General features: G+C 44.4%; 1 protein-coding gene and 1 long non-coding RNA gene across 4 annotated transcripts in view; both read right to left on the minus strand.

Annotated features, from left to right (window-relative positions):
• Positions 1 to 8635, minus strand: part of LOC126544160 (uncharacterized) — a 50933-nt gene extending 42298 nt beyond the window's left edge. Inside the window, exons 1-2 of one of the 2 annotated variants that reach the window (XR_008608748.2) lie at positions 7542 to 8611; positions 937 to 991 (exon numbers count right to left, since the gene is read on the minus strand). The gene's annotated coding sequence lies outside the window, so the exon portion shown is untranslated. Of the gene's footprint in view, positions 1 to 936; positions 992 to 7541 lie in introns of both variants that reach the window. The other variant, XR_008608749.2, reaches the window with a different exon arrangement.
• Positions 8636 to 12114: 3479 nt separating this feature from the next.
• Positions 12115 to 21317, minus strand: LOC129380588 (uncharacterized). 2 transcript variants are annotated; one of them, XR_008608750.1, is made up of 5 exons: positions 21238 to 21317; positions 18827 to 18969; positions 17789 to 17857; positions 16652 to 16732; positions 12115 to 14354 (listed from the first exon to the last, which is right to left on the minus strand). It is a non-coding gene; the product is annotated as an uncharacterized lncRNA (long non-coding RNA). The 2 variants fall into 2 exon arrangements; XR_011893356.1 differs by having other exon boundaries at positions 17789 to 18969.
• Positions 21318 to 21979: the final 662 nt, after the last annotated feature.

Below are 21979 nucleotides of genomic sequence, written 5' to 3' on the forward strand. Positions count from 1 at the left end.
CTTCCAACGGTCTGAAGCCGTTTTAGAAGTTCATGTCTGACAGTAGAATTCGGTATAAGTGCCATTTCGAGTTTCCGTGCTACGAAACTTGACTCGCAGCGTATGAGAAACCTTGAGTGTGGTAACAAAGACGCAAAGGTGGGGCAAGCCTGCAAGCGGGCAAACTTTCACTGTTTCTGGAGATCCAGCTGCAAAACTTGTTCTGCGATGTTAATGGGCAGCCAGTGAATTAAAGGGTATTGCTAGATATTAAAATTTGTGCAGACTGATTGTTGCGCACGCAAGTAAACGGCGAAGCACGGAGGATATACTGGACGGGCAGGTTGCCCTAATAGTTAAAATTAGCGCACATGCACTTGCTTCCAAGCGCTTACACGGGGAAATAGCAAATACTGACACAAGCACTTTCAACAAACCTCTCTTAATTAGCGGCTATTTCTGTCTCTCTAAGTACATTTGTTGTAGAGGATCTTGCAAAAAGAGGGATCAAAATGCGACAACACCTTCTTCGGTTTCAGCACTAGTAATGCGATACCTTGTTAGTCTTTCCCTTTTTTGTGTGTGTCTTTGATTCTCTGCCGCATTCTGATAGGGGCGAAATGTAAGAAACGCAGGTTCACTTAGATATAGTATAGGCGCACGGTATACATCCTCAGGTGGTCGAAATTATTGTGCAACCCACCACGATGGCGTTTCCCATAGTCCATGTGCTGCTTTAGCATTTCAAATCAAATAATAAGGGAAGAAATCAGTCAGTCTTTTTCCACGCTACCTTTCTAGTAACTACAAAGCTATATGCACTGCGTAGACCTGGTGTCCCTCAGATTTAGTATAAGCGAGTCAACCAAGTGAGTGTAATCTGTGGCCTATGGTTTGTGTAAATACAATATTTGGATTCTTTCTAAATTATTCGTTTCGACTATTCCATATACTTACCAAGAAAAATTAGGATGCCAAGGACCGTTTTCAGCCGCTTATGATTGACATTTTTCTGCAGATAAAAGCAAAACAATGTACATCAATAAACGCAAGAATGAGTGTAATGAAACCCGACAGTATAGTTCAAATTGAATTACTTGGCCAGTTGGTGTGATTAGCTGCGCATTTATTTCTGAATTTTAAAGTGACGCTAAACTGACACACAAAGTCAATCCACCGTGGTAGCTCAGTGGCTAAGCGTTTCACTGCTCAGATTGAGGTCACGCTTTCGATCCCGGCCATAGCGGCCGCATTTCGTTGGGGGCGAATCGCAAAAGTGCTCGTGTACTTGGATTTCAGTGCACGTTAAGGAACCCCTTGTCGTAAAAGTTAATTCGGAGTCCCTTTCTATGCGGCGTGCCTCATAATCAGATAATTTTTTGGCACGCAAGACCCCGGAATTTAATTTATTCATACACATGACCTCCGCCAGCAAGCAGTGTTGGATTAGCGAACTTTAGATTGCGCACGGCGAAGTATGACTCAAGTGCTGTGCCCATGGGGGGGAGGGGCAAACTCACCAAGGGGAAGCTATCGGCTTTCATTTTTTACTGCTTATGCTGAAAGTGCAGTGTACGTGCGCAATCGTTTTATGCTTATACACAAAGTAGTCAATCTTATCACTCGCGCTGTCCGCTACCAGGGGCCGTATAGCATAAAACTATTCCAATGTGTTTTTATTCCAATCTCCTGACATCAAATTTGCGGAACCGCCGACGCAAGCATCGGGCGGTCACCCGCAGGCTTGCCTGAACAAACCAATCAAACGCTCCCCTCGTTCACAGGAGGTCACTTTTGTTTGCTTGGAAAACGAATAACATTGCCTTCACTGAGCGGCTTGTCTTATCTAATTGGCTCACAAGATGCGAGGAGCATGCTCAAGTGGAGAGAGATTCGATGGGGCCGAGCCACTGCAGTGAATATCGATAAGCAGATGAAGAGGGCGGTGCCGGCGTCTGCGATTGGTCCGCTTTCTTTTACTTAGCTTGCGGTGGCTCGTCGACAATTGCGGCGGCATGCAACGGAAGATTAAGAATGACGCTCAAACGGATACTCAGCAAAGAACAGTTGGCAGAACGAGGTCGTAAAAGTGCTGAAAGTTCTCGAAAACGTTACACGGCCACGCAAAAAGTTTTATTAGACGCAAATAAACCCATGCTCTCCGGCAGGGGCGAGTAGCCAGTGCAGGAGCGATCGGATGCAGCCATCTTTTATTCCTTTCGGAACGGGGCAGCCTGCGGCTATTCAGAAGAAAATTCACTTTTGTTCGGCATATTAATACATCTTTAACGCGTACACGTCACTTCGACGCGTAAGTTCTTGCGGTTTTGTGACGTCACGTGAGAGGCAGGTGAAGTGGGTGCAGCCCGAAAGCTTTCGACCAATAGCCGAGGGCTATGGCGAAAAGGTGTCGAATAAGAAATAACTATTTTTGCTTTGTTCGGTGAAATTATGCATAATCAGTGTGTACACGTCATATCAGATGGGGAGCTATCGCGGTTTTCGTGACGTCGGGTGGCAGACAGGTGAAGTGGGGGTGGTCCAAAAAGTTTTTGACCAATCGCGGTGGGCTGATTGCAGAATTGGAATAGAAAAGTTTGGAATAGTGTTACGTTATAGCATCCCAGGTTCACGAGTGCCACCAGTGAACCCTGCCAAGGGCATGCCGCACATTTATACAAGCTGACATGTGCAGTACAGATCACATGGGAAAAGAATCAACGCTGCACAATTTTATGGAAAAACCAAATGTTACACATAGCATGCATATGAGTGGCATGCTGCATTTTTTCTGGTTATTTTTACTTTGGCGACATTATTTATCAACTAAAGGGAAACTTACATGTGGACCGATGTTTACCATGGCTACTGATTTACTAATTCGATAAAAAATATATATACGTACTGCTCCAAGATCGTAAGGGGAAGCCGCGATCGTATGGTTTAGGATACTCTTCCAGCACATGGTCTCGTGATAACCACTTGCCTTGTAACCGAGATTACACCAGATACGCAGACGATATCATGGTACAATAAGTACAATTTGCAGTCGTCGGTTTGGTCGTAATAGCCATTGACGCAACGGTAGCAGCTATTTCGGAACCGACTTTCTACGTAGCTAAACTCTAATAGAGTTTAGCTACGTTTAGCTAGAGGTTTAGCTTGTCCATAAACGTATTAGCGTTGGAAGAATACGGGGTTACGAGAGGTGTATGGCAGACTGATGATGACGACAATTTAATGGCATCACCTTTGAAATGGGGCGGTGACAAATAGTCACCTAGCCTACTTGAATCAATCAGCTATGCTATACACGCTTATCATTCTAGCATTTTTGTATACAACCCCTTCATCTTTTTTCTCTTCCTCAAAACTTCTCTGTCTGTCTTATACCGCTACCTATGCCTGTAACGGATATGGTCGTATGCTCTAAACGTCTTTCGCTAATCTCGACTGTTGACCGGTTGATGTTTCCGCCCTCTTAAAGTCCACGCGCTTCTAGAAGGTGTACGTTACGTTTTTTACGAACAGTTGGGCAGCAACAATGCTGGTAGTGACATCTGGTGGCACAGTTTCTAACCAGAGGGCACACAATGCTAACAACTTGGAGGAAGCTTGAGCTTCGCCTTTAAGAGGGGGACGCCATAGCATTCAAAGATCCCTGACTGTTTCTCACACTTCCCGGCAACTGCAGCTTATGTAACCGTAATATTTTGCGGTTACATAGGCGAGCTTTAGGGTCTTCGATTTTTCTTGTCCTGCCGCGGCGAGCGCCACCGCTGCCGCGGATGCACGGTGGCGAGCGCCATCTGGGTGGTGTAGCAAGGAACCGAGCGCGGCGTGCCGCTCCTACTAAGACATACATCAAACGGCAGCTGGAAAAGGGGTTTGTGCTTGAGCTTCCGCGTAACAGAATAATGTTTTCTCGTACATTCAAATTACAGTCCGACGCTATCATGTCTGCAGGTTGCGTGTAAGTTGTACTTTACGAATTTTCTGGCGCATTTTACTTTGAGAAATTCAATTAGTTCAGTAACGTCTATGCGCCACGCGGAGGAGCTGCGTGGTTCGGGATGCGTGGTTCGCGGTGATTTTTTCTAACGGACAACGCCGCCGACACCAGATTTTCTGAGAGAGGGGGCCCTTAACGCTGTCGCTTTAATACTGCAATGACTTAACTGCTGGTGTAAAGCGTTGGAGGCGACATAACGGATAACGTTTTATGATTTTATATTTCATTTGGACGAGAACACTCACGCAATACAAAAACGTTTGAAACCCATTACAGTTGGACAAGGCTTCACAAGATGCTGCTACACACCTTTGTCACGGCAGAGTTACTGTATATGTTACCTAAACGGAGTCTACGAAGTAACTCTATGTCACCTGTAATGTCCCTAAACCTTCGCTCATACTCGTGGCGTCCACGGCTCCGGTGACCCGGTAATCTGTAATTGGTATGATGTTTACGGACAAGCGAAACCTTTTTAATAACGCCCTCGCCGTCCACTGAGAGTGAATAAAAATTATAAAATAGGAAACCGCTGCCTCCGTGTGCTCGCGCTCATTAGCGACAAGCTGGAGAGGGGCGAGGGAATGAAAGAAGACCGGCGCGTTCTTGAGCTGTTACGTCACGCGGAAAGTCTACTAGAATTTATACATTGCAGTAGGGGAAGCGGTTGACGTTCATCGGCGATCAGCTTCTTCTTTTCTTTTTTTGCCGTGTATTGTTTTCAGCGAATTGATCAGAAATAAAGAAGAAAAAAAGAAAACACCAAAGAGAAAGAGACGCCAGCCTTCCTAGATGTCGACAGCATTCGTGTGCTCAAAATCTTATTTTATCTTAGCGGTTCTTGTATAATATCTTCTCACTGGTATGAGAGGCCACGAGTTTTCTACTGTCACGTCAGTGTAAGACGAGAATGGCGAGTGCAACGAGCGCTCAACGCTGCCTCTTATCGCTGCCGGTTCGGTGCCGTGCACACGTGTAAGGTCACCGATAACGGAGGTGATTATCATCAGGTCGTGCTGTAGGCATCCCTGTCCACACGATCGCACGTTCCTCTAAATATTGGGAAGAACAGTGAGAGAAAGAGACACAGAAGGCAAGATTCAGACACAACGAAGAGCTGAAATGGCTGAACTAATAACCACTACGTTCATTGCTTGTCCGCTTTTTGAAATGCACGTAAAGTGTACGTGCCACTATAGAAATGAAAACATCGCACAACGTTTCAAAGCAAGTGACTACCGAGGACTTCGAAGTAAAAGCTACGAATATTATTTTCCGGGCAAGTTTAGGTGCACTGACACACTTGTCGCCTCTTCGCGAAATCATCTGTCCTTTCTATATCTTTGCAGCTACTTAAGACCCAACCACAGGGAACAAGTTTCTGGCGGATGTTTAGTGTCGGCGCCGGACGGCGTCACGCGGCATCAGCCGGCCATCACACATTGTCATTGATCTGGCATGACCAGACTTCGGCGTCGGGCGAGCGTAGCCCTCAGCATTTCACTGTTCTTGGCAACGCCGGCTAACGCCCTTTGACGCCGGCCGGCGCCAACGCGGGAAATCCGTTGGACTTGTTCCGTGTGATCGGGGCCTTTAGAGATAGAGAGAGAGAGAGAGGAGCTCTTATAAAACAGATTCTTGCTGCCGTGTATGCAACCGCTGAAATGCTACTATGTACAGCGAAGGGGGAGGGGGTTAAAATATATCAGAGGAGCGTGGGAGGGGGGGAAACAAAAAAGATAAATATGAGATGCTTGGGTGAACCTGATAATGATATTTACAGGTGAGACCACGGGTGAATTCAGGTTTTTCTTTATCATAAATTGAATCTTTAAAGGTTTCTGACAAGGCTAAGTTCTGATGGGTATTAGAACAATAAATCGAACACCCGCCGCTGTTTTGAAGGGCCGGGAATTGAACCTAAGATGCTAGGTAACGTTAGTGGATCATGGCAAACCATGTCTATTTGGCGTTCAAAAGAAAGACTCTCGTCACGGTATGTTGGGCATTCAAATAGCTTGTTAAAATGCGGCAATGCCCAAAGTTCGGTATGCAACCGCAGTCTTTGCAAAGACCAACGGGCGTATGCATGTCCTTTAATGAATACGCATGCTCACGCAGGCGTTTGTTAATACATCGGCTCGGCTGTCTTGAATAACAGCGCCACATGGCGGTGGGATACCATGCATGACCACATCCTTGTATTCAACGTACATGTTCGCCCACTTCTTTTCACATTTAACATTTTTTTGCCTGTCACTGTTTACGTTTGTGCATAGAGCCCCCAATTTGTTCGTTATACTGAACGCGACCTGCACTACTGCTTTCGCGATTATCTTTACATACATGATACACCGTTTTGGGAACGTAGGGCATAATGGTAACAGTAGGCTTCTTACCGTACCTAATACTGTACGTTCGCAAAACGGCGCGTAATAAAATGATAGCCGCGAAGGCGGTAGAGCTGGTCATCTTCAACGTTCTGAACTAATTGGGGGCTCTATCCACAAAAGTAAACAGTGACAGGTAGGAAAATGTAAAATGTGAAAAGAAGTGCACTGTCAAGCACGTTGAATGCAAGGATGTGGTCGTGTAAGGGACGTCCTGTTGCCATGTGGGCGCTTGTATTGGATAGGCGGGTAGATGTATTATTGAACGCCTGCATGAGTACGCATATCCATTAAAGCGGGTATATGCACTGATTGGCCATTGCAAAGAATGCGGTTGCATACCAAACTTTGGGCATTGCCGCATTTTAACAATCTACAGGAAATGAGGAGAACGAAACGTAGAAGAATTGATTATTTTGCAGAGTGGACGACAACTGCGTAAGGGCGTGTCATCACTAAGCTTGATCGGAAAAGAGTCTTCGTGTCTTTCATTTTGGAGTCGTCGGTGGTCACTTGACTTTTGACATGCTATGTAGTTTCCTTCCTATAGTGGCACGCACGGTTTGTTATGCATACTATATATACCGGCTGTTTCAGCGAACTCTTTCGAAAATCCTTAAGGATTGCCTGTGGCAGATAGCACAATTCTACTTGATGAGGTGGTCTACTCGAAGCGGCGGACACTACTTGCGCAAGAAATTGAAACGCGTAATCGCCTAATTAACAAAAATTCGTCGATTATGAATTTCAATTCTTTTGTGCAAGTAATGCCCGCCTCTTCGAGTAAACCGGCTCATGAACTGTGATTGTGCTATCTGCCATAGGCAACCTGTAAAATTATTGAAAGTTCTCGCTGAAACATCCGGTATAGAAGCGGAAAAGCAACCAACACAATGGCTGTTAGTTCAGCTCTTCGTGCCTTAGCCTTGCTCTCTGCGTTTCTTTCTGTCGCTGTTTTCTTCTAGTAAGTCATTCTAATAAGTCAATAATTAGTGCACGCGAACACAATCCTCTTAACATACTGGCAATCGACACATACGCAGAACTGCAGAGAAAGCCGAGCAAGAAATAGCCAAGGCTCACAGATGCGCGTTAATGGCAACTTCCGTTAAAGTGCCGCCGCAAACGAAGTCACTGTATAGGACGAAAATGAAACTTACGTCTTTGAGGATCATGCCTGCGCTGCACACACCTTCAGCTGCGCAGTAAAAATCTGATGCAAAACTGCTCGAGCCGCGTCACTCCTCCTGAACTCTTACAGCCATCGCCGGGGTTTCAGTACCAGAGCCGCGGGGAGGAGTGAAAAAACGCGCCCTTTTCCACCTTTTTGTCCTTGTCGTAGGCTAGGAAAGGGTAGGAACAGTGGAGATGCACGCGCGAAACTGCGCGGTCTCGACAACGCGCTGCGACGCACGTATGCCGACCTTCGGCGTCTTCCGGTCGCGACGAATGTCAGTGCCGGTCGTGTTGCAAACCCATTTCATCATGGCGTTGTGATCGAAGCTACAACACAGCTTGACGCCGTTGCAACAGTCAGATGCTTTTTTTTTCTTTTCCTTTTTTTTTCTTTGTTTCACAACTGCGCCAGCGTCTCTGAAAGCTGTACTATGTGGAACCAGCGCTTCCCAGTAGGCGCTACGGCAGTTTCAGTGCGCAACTAAACATGCTGGCACCTTCCGGTACAGGGAGGCTACGAAAACGACCCGACATATTGAGCGACAACTGACGCGCGCCTGCATCAACGTTCGCTTCAGCCCAATGCATCGAGTCAAGCTCGATTCCCGGTTATGCGTGTTGCGAGGAAAGCATGCGCTCCTACGTTCTAGCCTCCCGATGCCCATTCAGATCAGAAGCTGCACAGATGTGACTCAAGACAAGCAGTCAGTCTGCTGACGCGAAACCGCAGTATGTGCTACTTAAAACTGTTTCCTCCACTTGCTAGGCTGTGTGATACGGCGATGTTGGTCGCATCTGGATCCTCCAACGCTAAACAACCAAAAAGTAAATTGTGGGGGTTTACGAGTGAAAACCACGATATGATTATGAGGCCCGCTATAGTGGGGGACTCCGGATGATTTTGGTCACCTGTATTTTTTTTTTAACGTGCCCCCAATGCACGGTACACGGGGAAGCACCCAATGGTTCCCAGCAAGACATCAGAAGAAATACTATCGCGCGTGACTCCTCTGGGCAAATATACAGAATCCGCTTCATGCATGGTGCATTGCAATCATACGCAAATTCTTTATCATTTATCACACCTTGTAGTGAAGCTCACTGCAAGCTCCCCTTCGTTGGCATGCTTTGGTCGCCTGGTTAGATTATAAACTGCGTGAGTTACGAAAGCGCCAAACGTCCGTTCTTGCATTCATTTCCATGAGTGCAGTTGGCATCGTTTGCAAATGCAATTTTATTGCATAAAGAATGCTAACGACATCACCTTTTAGTAAATTATTCAGATGTTTTACACTCTAAAAACTAAGGGAGTGCCGGGCACTCTCTTTGAGGGAGTAGCTGCTTGTCCCATATTTCACTCTCTTTTCGAGAGTAGATCGACCCTCTTTGAGAGAGAGTAGGTCAACTCCTCCTGACAGAGTTTTGTTACTCCACCGCAAGGGATTGCTAGTACTCTTCCGCAGAGTGATAATACTCTTCCCACAGGGAGTGCTAGTACTCTTCCGCAGAGTGCTAATACTCTCCCCGCAGGGTTAATAGTACACCGCCAGACCGAGTACTTCTACTCCCCCAAACAGAGTGCTTGTACTCCTTCAGAACAGAGTGCTAGTACTCTTCCCAATACCCTCTTAGCCAAGTCCTGGTCACGCATGCAGGCAGGAAATCTGATCAAATTAGGGCCGCTGATATACTGTTCCCTAGGCGGCTCCTCAGAGACACTGGCCCGATTCCAAGCGGCCTTCAGAATAGGCGTGAGCAAAGTTACGCAGGATTTTAAAGTCATTTTTTCGTGGCTATTTGCTGCCTACCGTGAGGCGTGACTGTTCTGAAGCGGCCTATGTGTATACGTCACGAACGCCACTGAGGAGAAAAAAAAAGCGAATTACCACTTAATCTGCAAATATCTTCGCAAATTTCACAATCAGAAGTCACACAATCTAATTAGAATACAATTGTCAAGGGAATCACATACTTATCAAGAATCACAATGCTCTATACATCATGTGAATTCGAACCCGCGTACACTCGCATTTGTACAATTGAAAACACACATCATAACCATTACACCACAGCGCCGCCACACCCAGTAGTGTTCTTTTAGAGGTTATATATGTACCGAACGTATTTGATGAATCGGCTGTGGTGGGTGGGGTTTCTCTGCAGTGTGCTGTGCTGTTGTGTACTGGAATGCGTGTGCGTTTGCATCATTTCCATTCCTTGCTACGACTAACGAAGGAAGACAACGTAGACGACAACGTGAGAACTATTCACGGCTTGTCGTCACCGCAGGAAAATAACAAATGTGCCGTTCAGCTCATGATCGAGTGCTTCTCCAGTCCATGTTCTCCAAAATACGCGGATACAAAGTATTGCGCCAACCATCCACGTATGTGAATTTAATTCGCGCGTATACTGGTGAGCAACTGCGACGCCAGTACCAGGCATTTCGACGTGCCTCACGCTGCCGTGTAGGCGTTCTTTTCAAGTGCATTAGTTTAGAGTTTGGTTCAGTCCGCTGTGAGCTGTTGTCCTGCAATAGCAGCGGATCGTTAGCGTTTTGAAGCGCATGCATTCCAGCATTTGGAGACTGCTTATGCCGATAGCCGCGTCAAATGCATTGGCACGCATGTTTAAATGACTAATGTGTCCACTTGTTACGCGTGCACTGCTCGTATCCTGTGGCAGTGCTCGTACTAAAAGCTTCGAAGACCATCTACACTCATGCGTGTGTTCAATTTATATATGCACAGGATGGACTTGCCGGCTAGTTGGTTGAGCATTTTAGAAGAAACAGCGCAACACAAGGACAACGCAAAAACATGCCACACCACGAAGCGCTGGTGTGGTTGATGCTTTTTTTCGTCCTTGTGTTTGCGCTGTTTCTTCTTCCACGATACACGCACACCACAGGTACGCGAAAGTTTAGGAGCATAAGTGGTTAACTCTGTTTTCCCCGTTTTCTCTCAGTGTCAATGGCACAGTGCGTTGCCCGGAATTGTGCACGCTTACCCCCATATGCAGAAATGCATCATAACTTGAAGCCCATGCTTGACTTGATCTAAACGACGCAAGTCGTGAACGCACCAAAAGAAAGGCAGTGAGCGTCTTGGGGGACGTTCGCACCAGGCGTCGTTTATATCAAGTCAAGCATGAGCTTTGTATTAAGATACATTTCTGAATACGGGGCTAGACATCTGCTTCTTCCAGAAAATGTCGGAGAAACGCCCGCCAAAACCAGGCACATTCGCAAACTTAACTAGGCAATACGAAGCTCCATAGAAAAAAAGAAGAGTGGTATTAAAAGCTTTCAGTATTTTTCTTTACTCCAAAATAGTTGCGCTCTCGTGGCTTCACTGTACAGAGATAGTGCAGCGTTAGCTACAAAGCATGAATTTCCTAACTCCATGCCAAAATAAGCTTGTAAAATTATTTAGGTGCTAGAATCCAGGGTTTGTAGCGATCCTTGAAAATCCTTTATTTCTAAAATGCCATTTTCAAGGCATTGAAAACCCTTGAAATTTTAGAAGTACTGGAAAGTCCTTAAACTTTTACACTTGGCTAGACTTAGCAGACATTGCCAAGCGCTTTTTTTCCCTTCTGTGACACTCTTTCGCATGTCACAGAAAATTGTCTCTGGAGGTAATAGAAGGAAAGCGACATCCTTAAAGTTGAAATTACAAAGGAGCTGCAGATACCAGTTTTATTTACATGGAACCGGCGACAAATGTGCTTGGAGGAGCAGAAGCAGGAAGCTCAACAGTTGAGGCATTCGAAGAGAAGCCGTGAAGAGAAAATTGAGAGCGACAGACACAATAAAAAGAAATTAGAAATGACTATTGCTTATTTGATGGTGAAAAAAGCTGAGGCAACAGATGACATCACATACACTGTCAAACCAAACAGTATTCAAAAACTGCAAACGTTGCAGGTCCAAGTAGTTAATTGTGCTATTGCAGAAAAACTTTGAGCGCTTTCTTGAAATGCTTCCTTGTGTGCGTTTAGTGGTGGGCGGTGAAAGGCAAATTAGCAGTCTTTCAAATGTTTGAAATCATTGAAATGCGATTTGTTTTGTTTTCTTTTGTTTGCATTAAAGTTAACGGTGTTCTTGAACAAGTTATTGCCTGTCCAAACTACTACACACATTGCACGAGGTCCTTGAAGTTACTGTGTCGGGGCCTCGAAAGTCCTTGAAAACCATTGAATTTTTTTCTTCAATATTGCTACGAACCCAGTAGAACAATTGTCATGGAGTAAAAACCTTGGCTGAACAGGGAACGCAGAGCACAGGAAGACTAGAAATGCAGTAGTAGGCATGGAGGGCCCTGAAAAAAATGTGCCACATCCGCTCGTCTGCCTTATGTTTCTGCACCGACTGTCGCATTTTTAATAGAAGTGCACTTTCTGTTCTACTCCAATAAACGCAACATTACGAACTCCAGTGTGGGGCAGTCCTTCAGCCAGTGCAGAACTTTTTCTGTACATCCGAGTCAGCTCTGTCATTTTTCCAGCATTGTAGTACAAGATTTGTTAAACTGGTTTAGCAGAATATGAGCAGTATACTCTTAAATTAGCTGTTTATTTGTATACACAAGTACAGGTCCTCAGTTTGGTTGCATGACAAATTGCCATACCTCAATAGATACAAGAAACAATTTTATTACAGTTTAATAAAATCCAAACAGTAATAATCACAACAATATAATGACATACATTTCTTTTGGTACGTATACAGCCCATGTCTTGGCAGTGTATAAATTCAACTATACACCGCAAGTACTGTGTCCTGACCACTATTATTCACATGTGTAAAACCATCACAGCAATTCAACAAATATCACAGTAATTAGTGACATACACTTTGTAACTGCTTTACATGAGCATAATGTATACAAATGGTCCCTGTGTACCTACACATGACTAGTGCCACCCGAGTACTATTACTCACAGGTGTAAAACCAACAAAGCAGTTCTTTAAAAAATATCACAGCGCTTAGTGACGTACATGCTGTAACTCCCTTGTAGAAACTTAATACAAACACGTGAGGACACAGAAAGCTAGCAGTGGGCATACATGGGAATACCACCGCCTCAATACTAATTCACAAGTGTAAAACCAACCAAGCAGTTCTTTAAAGAATATCACAATGCTTAGTGACATACATTTTCTAACTAGCTTATATAAGCTTTATACAAACATGAGAACATACACAAAGCTAGCGGTGCACCCGCATAGAAGTGCGGCCATCTGAACACGATTATTTGCAAGTGTAAGCTCAACAGAACAGTTCGTTATAGTGACGCACATTTTGTAACTGCCTTACACAAGCTTAGTGCAAGCACAAGAATACAGAAAAATATAAATTAAAAACATGCTCTATGCATACACAAACAGATCAACACAAATGGTAAACACCGCTTTGAAGACAAATGTGACTGTGGCAAAGCGCAGTGCTGTGCCGGTTGAAATTGCCACCCACAAAAGTATTGAGCAATGCTTAAACCACAGGAAACAAAGTGCTGAAAGACTGCGTCTCTAACGTAACTATTTTAATTCAAATTTCTTGAATATAGGGCTCGCTTGCAGATAAGGCATCTGATCCAACTGACCTGATTTTACACCTGCTACATGCATACAATGCACTCAGATATAACTGGTAATAATAATTATAAAAGGCATTTAAAAACTTGATAGTATGATGAAGATGCATGACTAGAAAAGTTCTGTCCCCCTCGTACTTGTTAAAAAGGTGTAAGTACGACACATGTTCTTTTTTTCCTCAATTTTTGCATTAATGGACAGCCGGGAACCTCGAACCGACACAAAAAAAAAGATACTGCTATGTTAATAGTGTTATGAACAATTTTTTGTGAAAGCTTTTTTACAGACAAGTTGCAGTCTCGTTTCTGGAGGTTGAGCTGTACCTTGCAAAATAACTTGAAAAGTGGTCACATGGGAGGATGACACTATATCATAATGTTAGTTTCAGTTGACTCTCTTGCCCTACAAGTCGCTGCTCACTGTGCCCAGTGATGCAACAGCAGTGTCTGTGTGATTTTCATCACACTTCTGTCCTATGCCATTCTTACCAGAGTTGGCAGCACATAGATACCCAAATTTCGATAGTGTTGCTTTCTCAGGTGGTTGCTTTTGATTTGCTCAATATCAGTTGGCACTTCACCTGCATCAAACTTCTTTTTTACCTCTTCAACAACAACATCAACAACAATCTTATGACACCTGTGTTGTCCTTCTAGTTGCCTACAAAGACCAGTCAATCTAGCAACAACACTGACAGTCTCTACTATCTTGTAATGGGGGAGAGGTGTGTCCCACCATGTGTTCCACATTGTTGTCACTATGTGGGCTGGCTGGGAGGACAACAACTGTAATATGTTTGCATTTGCATATATTAAAGTGATGCTTGTACTGTGTTATAACACCTAACTTAGTCTTGCACTTGCTGCACAATAACACTGGCTCACAGTCGTGGTGAAAAGCTTTTGCATGTTGAGCAAATGAGTTGTATCCACTACAAAAAAAGTCAGTGATAGCACACATGTTGCTCTACCAGGCCTGGTGGGGTTCCTTCTGACACTGCTGCTGATGCTGACGCGCTGCTGCTTGCCTCGTACACTGTTGCAGCTGCAGTAGACATGGCAGTCTCTGTATCTATTGCTGCCGTGTCATCTGTCATGGTAACTTCCAAGTGGTATCGGGCTCACTTCTGCAACAGAGATGTTGTTTGCCCCTTGAGGGCTCTCATGATCAGGGCCAATAATTTCGTAGGCATTGTCTCCTGCATCGAAGAACCAATAAGAACAGCACGAATTAATAAACATAGCTCTAAAAAGTACGGACATCAAGACTTAACCACAAGCTTTGCACATAAGTGACTGGGCTTAATGAATAATACTTGCAGGAGGAGTTACACAATTGTTTGTGTATATTACAGTAAAGCCTCATCAGAAGATATTTAAGAGGCACGGGAAACATGTCTCTCGAAACCAAAAATTTTGAGACACTGAGTAGCCAGACTAGATTACTTTATTATGCATCATCACTAAAGTATGTTTTAATACATCTGAAGGAATAAATGCTCAGGGTGGCTTAAAGGGCCCCTAGACCACTTCTCGACATTTTTTGAACATTTCAAGTAAACACGAGTATCGAAATCAGAATGCCGTCACGATCGACGAAGCCAAATGCCAGAGTGCGTAGCACTGCCGGAGCACCACAACATGAAGAATATGACCCCGTGCGCCTCTCTGGATCTATCCTGCACCCCCCAGTTTGTCCTGACGTCACCAGGCTGTCTCTGATGATGTCACCAGTTCCCGGTGCTGTCGATTGGTCGAACGAAAGTGTACGACTTCCGGCAAGGCCTGCAAGCAAATACACACACTCCTTCCTCGTCGCGTTGCGCGCGATGCCATTGTGGGCAGCCAATGGGGGCAAAGAACAAACGCCAACAGAAGGGTCTCCCTATGAGGCTCTTCAACACGAGTCACCATACAGTTCCGTTGTATTAGCGCCACCCCTCGCAGGACGACGGGCCAGCGCGGCAGCAACAGAGCTCATTGGTGTTGGCCTGTCCCGTAACATTTGGAGGTGTACTAGGCAAGGAAAAGACGATACTGTCCTTATGGCGTGTACCAGATGAAAGAGTGAAATGAGTGGGGACTACTTTTCGATAATCAAACACACGTCGCTCCACTATTACTGCACCGTTTCGAAAAATTCTCGTGGCTACCTGTTCATTGCCTTATTGTGTAGAACTGCAACACCGCAACTAAATTTCAACCTCGGTGGTTCAGGGGCCCTTTAAAGAAGACATTCACAGCTTTTTAGTGACTGTAGATTGTGTTAGCTTCCTTCCCAACTTCTGGAATTTAAACACTTCACTTTGCAAGCCTTGTTGCTCGCAGTACCTTTGAGGTGCTCTTAGGCGCTCGTCAGCTTCAACTGCCGACACTTTCTGCCCTGCACTATCCTCGTTGCCCTCCTTTTCTGGTTCATGCTAAAAGAGACATGCGCGATTGACTTGTGTAAGGATTACGTGATCTTTACGCCCTTCGGAGCACACAAGGTGCAAAAAGTGAATGTGTCTGGGTTGTGTCCCTTCGAAGTAGTGAATACTTAAAAAGTCATCCTTAGTAACAAAGGTGTCTCTTGTATACAGTATTGTTAACGTGGCAAACATCGGAAAACCAACCAAACCATTTTCAGATGTCTCTTACAACCAAGTGCATCTTGTAATGAGATTCTACTGTACTGAATATTTTTCAACTATGGATCATATGCATGTACATATAGTCACAAAGACATGTTGTGTGGAATGGCGAATCGGGAAACAGTTCGTACTCTTACTTTTTGTCCCTAACATAAGCAGCTGATAACAATATGATAAAAAAGCAGGCAATGAGGCTAGAATGGAACATAATCCTTCAGCTCTAAACAGTTTTTTGGGCCCACATCATTCCCTCATATGACATAAGGAAACAACTTGATAGCAGTAATGGCTGCATGTGATCCGAGTTGATTGAAACAAACTATACGTAAGGTTGTCTGGATGTAATTTTATCAGAGTGCTTTTTAGATGTCCTGCTGGTGATCCTGGCTGCGCGATGCTTCTCATGCTTTTTGGCACGATTCCTTTTTTTCCACTCCACTTTTTTTTTCAGATTTTCTCCCCTTTCCCTTCCCCCTTGTGTAAAATAGCACACTTGAAGTATCAAATCTGTTGAACTAACGTGTGTATCAAACCTGTTAACATGTGTGCTTCTCTGTGGTCTGTGTTGTATTTTTGCGCTGCACAATTCAATTCAAGATGAAAGATGGAACGTCCCTGCCTTTAGTTTGTGTGTGTGTGTGTCTCTCTCATGTTTTGAAATATATGTACATTCAGGAGTGCCTGCATGCCCTTCTCTCCTGCTCCAGTGACGAAAAGGAGAGCCTGTTTATGTACCATAGTAAAAAATTCAATGGTTTTCGCTGTGCCCATTACATCCCTTATCATATGGATCTGTCACAATACAGAGTAGCAGTGGTCCATAATACTAGCCCATCCCAACATAATTATAAATTAACACATACCGACACGCTGCGAAACAGCTGTTGCAAAGCCGCTGGTGAAGGCAATTTCCGCAGCACTGCAGTGGTACAGCCGAGCTCCACCTGTATAGTGACAAATCCATATGCGTGTTAGCAACTCAGTAGTTGCTGATGGTTTCATAAGCTTTACACTACACAATAAAGTAATCTAGACAACTTTGTTGGAACAAATGCAAATAATTAGGACACCACTTAAACACTAACACGATTAATTGCCCCCAATCTCTCACTCACTAAGGGATAATACTACTGAAACATCGGTGGAGAGCTCAGATTAACACAGCCCATAAAGGACAAGCGTTCTTTGAGGAAAACAGCTATAACAGCGGTTAGTTTTCTTGATCATTTTATGTGGTAGCTTTGATTTAAATGTCATGCAGTACTATAAAATACGAAGTGCCGCATTTCTAGCAGCAGAGGGCGTCGTCAGGCTCATGGTACAACAGATTTTTGCACTGTTTGTCAGTGAGCCGACACATACAAAGAAAACCGAATTCACACATACATATACAGTGTCAAGTGCACTTCTCCTTCTGAAAACGCAGCCACCAGTTCCAATGTTGCTGAAAGGAAAGGTTATATAAAGTGCGAGACTGCATGGAACTGCCACTTATGACTGTATATGTATGGTCTGCTGATTGCAGAGGTAGTCACATGCTATTTCTAGTCTCTTTTAGAAGCATTACTAAAGAATAAATTAAAATCTATTCATAAGTCACGAATTTCATGCATCCACAGTTTGGCTAAATAACCTGCGAGAAAAAGACATGTTTACCTGGAATAGCAACCTTTTTTCCTGCTGCAAAACTTTCCTTCGAATTAATGAAATAACTTTACAGCGTCATAATGCGTTTCTCGCAACTACTTGCCGGCAGTGGTGAGTTAGTGTTTATATCCGACTCATTGGGCGACAATACTGCCAAACACAAATGCTTCACGAACACGAGAACACGTCCCTCGCAGAGAATAGCAACCATATATGCCTCTGTGAGACATGATCGCACCTTTGTGGTCAAAATGTACATTAGAACGACATCACCATCTCAGTAAAAAAAAAAAGCCTCCGTACAAGGCAGCCGCCAACTGCATAATGTGAAATTGCAACTGATGTCCACTTACTGGTGGCCTGTGTTTGAGTCACTTTTGGCAGTTGACTGGGTGCTGAGAAATGCACGTGCTGGGTTGTCCCTGCAAGGCATACAGGGTTATGTCAAACGTTGAAAATATATATATGCCGGCATTTCATCAGTCGCAAAACAAACGAGTGAACTAATAAACAACTGTAATGTAAACAGAGTACACATCATAAGATAGGCTGTCAACTGTTAATGCATTACGCAAAAAACCTAATGCATAGGAAAGACTATATGTATACACACGAAGCTGACACACAATTTAATTCGCTCTAGGTTTTTCCGTGCAGTATATTCAAATTATTATGTCTCGTGGTTAGAGCAAAATTAGTGTAAATTACGAACTAAATTATCTACCCTGGAAACTTTTCTTCAATATGCCCCTGTGCGCGCTTCGAACGAGTAGCGTTGTAAAATTTACGTACATGGCATTTAACATAGTTGCTGAACACTGATTTCCTTTGCCCTGTGTCGGGTACAGTGAGCTACATATATCTGCCCCCCCCCCCCCCTTTTTTGTACTAGCCATACTGCGCGCCACTGCACCTATACGCACGTCAATAAACCTCACGACACAGAAATAAAAAAAGCGCCAATCACCCATGCCTGCATGTTGTAGTGGGCCTAACCTAACCAAGCATGGGCTGTTGCTTTTTATAGTAAACAAAGGCACCGTGCTCATTGCAAGTATGTATCATGTCGCTAAGCAAATATGCAATTTCATTGTACCACTATTTTTTTTATCACATGGATATATCTGTTGAGAGGCAAGACAAAAAGCAGTCACTTCTCAGAACTAATCAGCTTTCTTAAAACACATTTTTAACTTTTCAATGACACTTGCTGCTATGTGTTTGTCTCCAGAGAGCATACTTGATTTGACTTTCCAATCAGAGACATTACATAAATATACCATGTTAAGATGACTGCCTGGAGCACGTGAGAATTTTCATCTTCGTGTAACATACTGTATCTTGATTTTGTTGACATTTGGTCAAATGGTACACCCAATATACCCACATACTAGTTTTCTTGTCCAAATAACATGCCAATGTAGTTTGATTTTTTGGCATTGGCTCCTCTGCACTACGTGAAGTCGCGCTGCACTGGCTCTTTCACATCCTCGTGTCCTTGCAGCTGCCTTCTTGCGTTATATAAAGCGGGTGCCTGAAAAATATCGTATGCAAAAGTCAACACAAGGGCATGGTGCAAAACAACATCAAGACAGTCAAGGCCATGGCAATAAAAAAGTCTTAGCTCTTAGTCTTCCTAGTGAAATGCATGCAAAACATCCAAATGACTGCAACAGTCAACTGCTAAACTAACTTCAATTTTTAGATTTAAGCAAAAAAACAAATAAACCACAGTTCATCCTTGTTTTTCATGAATGTTAGAATACTCCTGCTAATGAATAGAATATTGGTCATTTTCAGACGTCATAGGTCTGTCATGAGTCTGGTGTATCGCAAACACCACTTGTGACACATCCTAAGCACCTGCCCAGTGTGCCCCCCCCCCCCGGACCATTCCTGGTTGTGCCACTGCTGAAGCAATAATTTGAGGATTATAGCTGCAAACACGATGCTCAGTAGGGATGAAAATATTGTCCTTCAGCTCAATGGATATATGGATGTGCCTATAAAAAAAGGGCAACAAGGCTTGTTATGGCAAGCTTACCCACATTTCAATACTAACAAGTTCACTGCGGCCTGCATCTAAGCTTACTAAAAGGCATGAACTTATTTTCATGCATGAGGTGCGCAGTGGAGTTCATTTCTGACAGACCCGACTACTGCTGCAGTTTGAAATCTAGCATTTTACATTCTTGTAGGCATGTAAAAGTTGCAGTTAAACCGCAGTTATTAGTTTATTACACCAACCTATTGTTCTGTGTACGACAGACTGGTAACACGGAATTAAAGCAACATTTTATTTTGATATTTTATTTCTCTACTAAAAATATTCAAGCGATAAACACATCTTGATCTGCCATGCTATAGCAAAATGCACACATTACGCTTGTAACCCCCAGAGGAAGGCTGATTTAGCTGTTCATATGACATAACTCTGACACGCCAACTCATATTAGCAAATGGACAGGCATGTCCAAAACAATAAGCGTATGCAAAGCGTCCCTGCAATTGTAATTCCACACAGCAGCCGTTATATTCGATGCCGATGCGTAACTAGGTGCTCGACAATTCACCGAGTTCGTAGACATAAGCATCCTTTCAGTTTCGCACCGTGCACGAAAACCGCAACAGGAGACAAAACCAGACCTATAATCACACCATTTCAACATGAGCAAAAACAGTTCGGTCTTAGGGATAAACACTGTGAGAGCGATTTAGTGCGCGACGGCGACGAGCGACGGCTTCGAGCGACAAAACGGGCCGTCGCTTGAACAGATGGCTCGGTTCTGGAAATCTAGAAATCGTCGCTCGTCGCCCAGAAGTGCTATGAGCGACTAGCCAATAGCGCGAAGCCGGAACTGGATGTACATACATCGCTCAAATACTACCGATTGTCGCGCGGAACGAGCAAATGATTCAATTTTTATACGTGCAAGGATAAGAACGTACTGCAAGACCACCGGAAATATTTTATGCTACTTCTTATAGTAAAATACATCAACGTAAATTACTAAAGCACGCGTCACGCGTGACTGCAGCCCTCATGCCGGCAACACCGGGGAGGCGTCGCTCAAAATCGTCGCTCGCACGGAGTACGACTTGTAGGCGACGAGCGAACGCGACAGCCATCTCCGTCGCGTCGCTTGTAGCTGCCGCGCGCAAGATCGCTTATATGGGGTTTATACTTTTTTCAGCATAAAACATGAATTCCTCATGCGTTTTCAGTAAGTTCAAGATAACGCGCCCAAGTGACCTCTTGCAGCATGCAGCTGAATGCCTGCGGCAAAGTTTCTAACTAGCACTGGTGCTGCACGTAACTTCAGTGGTCGCAGATTCCCCCTGCGCGAGACACCGTCAAGCGCGCGGTTTATTTATTAAAAAAAAGCATGCTGCCAGCAAAATGACGCCTTCTGTTATGTGATTCCTTAGTTCAACAGCGTTCCGTACACAGTAGACTGCCAAACTGAATAAATTCAAACACACAAAACGCACGCTAATCACGCTCCGCATAGGCTCGGAATCACGGGCTGGTGAACTAACCATTTTAAGCGTCCTCTCGCCTGGCGTCTTATTGAACATACCATAGTTCTGGCAGCGTTTGCGATTTTTAAAGCTCTTACGGACAGCGGCAAAGTGATAAAATCACATGCAGTTATCGCGACGACTGGCTTTTTCGATTGACATCGAGAGACAGCGCGTGCGCCTAGTCCTTTGTCAATCGCGTCGGCTAAGCGCAGCGACGACTTCCTGGCGATAGCATGACATATACGGAGAATGTGCACCTAAGTTAGAATTCACTTACCGTGGAGGATTTGTTGTTATATCCAAGGCATGACGAACGACTGTCGTGTTTTCGTGGCGGCGCGAGATGGCTGACACACGAAATCCCTCGGCTGGCCTTTGCTCGCTGGACGGATCTTCTTTCTCCAGTGCTGTGTTGTTCCGCGATCGTGAGCGCGCGCGCGCGCGGTGGAGCCACTCCGAGTGAAAAAGTAGAGCGCTCGCTACGCGTTTCTTTGAACTGCGGCGGCCTGTTCTCTTAGAAGCAAAACGATGTGTTCTTTGCTCAGCGTGCATGAATGATACATTGCCATGTTCGGGGCCAGCCACCTACAGTTGAAGCAGAAGATTACGCTACGTTTTGTTTTCTATTGCCGCAAGAGTCTCTCTTTTCTATTGTCGCAAGAGTCTTTTTACTCTCTCTCTCTGAAGGGGAGAGTGAAAAGCACATTTCACTCTCTCCTTGGTGACAGAGTGAACAATGCATTTCACTCTCCTCGACATTTTGCGAGAGTAAAACGACGCTTTGAAGAGTGAACCGGCAGCTTCACTCCTGCGATACCCTCCCTAGTTTTTAGAGTGTAGAGATACCCCTAAACGCCCTCAGGGGAGTGTATACATAGGACGAGAGGCACGTAAAGCAATTATTCAGATGAGAAGGTTCTAACAAATAAGGACCCAATGAACTCGAGAAAGAACATCTGGTTTAAAAATAATATAGTAATTGGCAGCGGTAATGTAAACCACGAAAGAGTGACGTTAAG

This window comes from Dermacentor andersoni, chromosome 1 (genome assembly GCF_023375885.2).
Source record: "Dermacentor andersoni chromosome 1, qqDerAnde1_hic_scaffold, whole genome shotgun sequence".
Lineage (NCBI taxonomy): Eukaryota > Metazoa > Arthropoda > Arachnida > Ixodida > Ixodidae > Dermacentor > Dermacentor andersoni.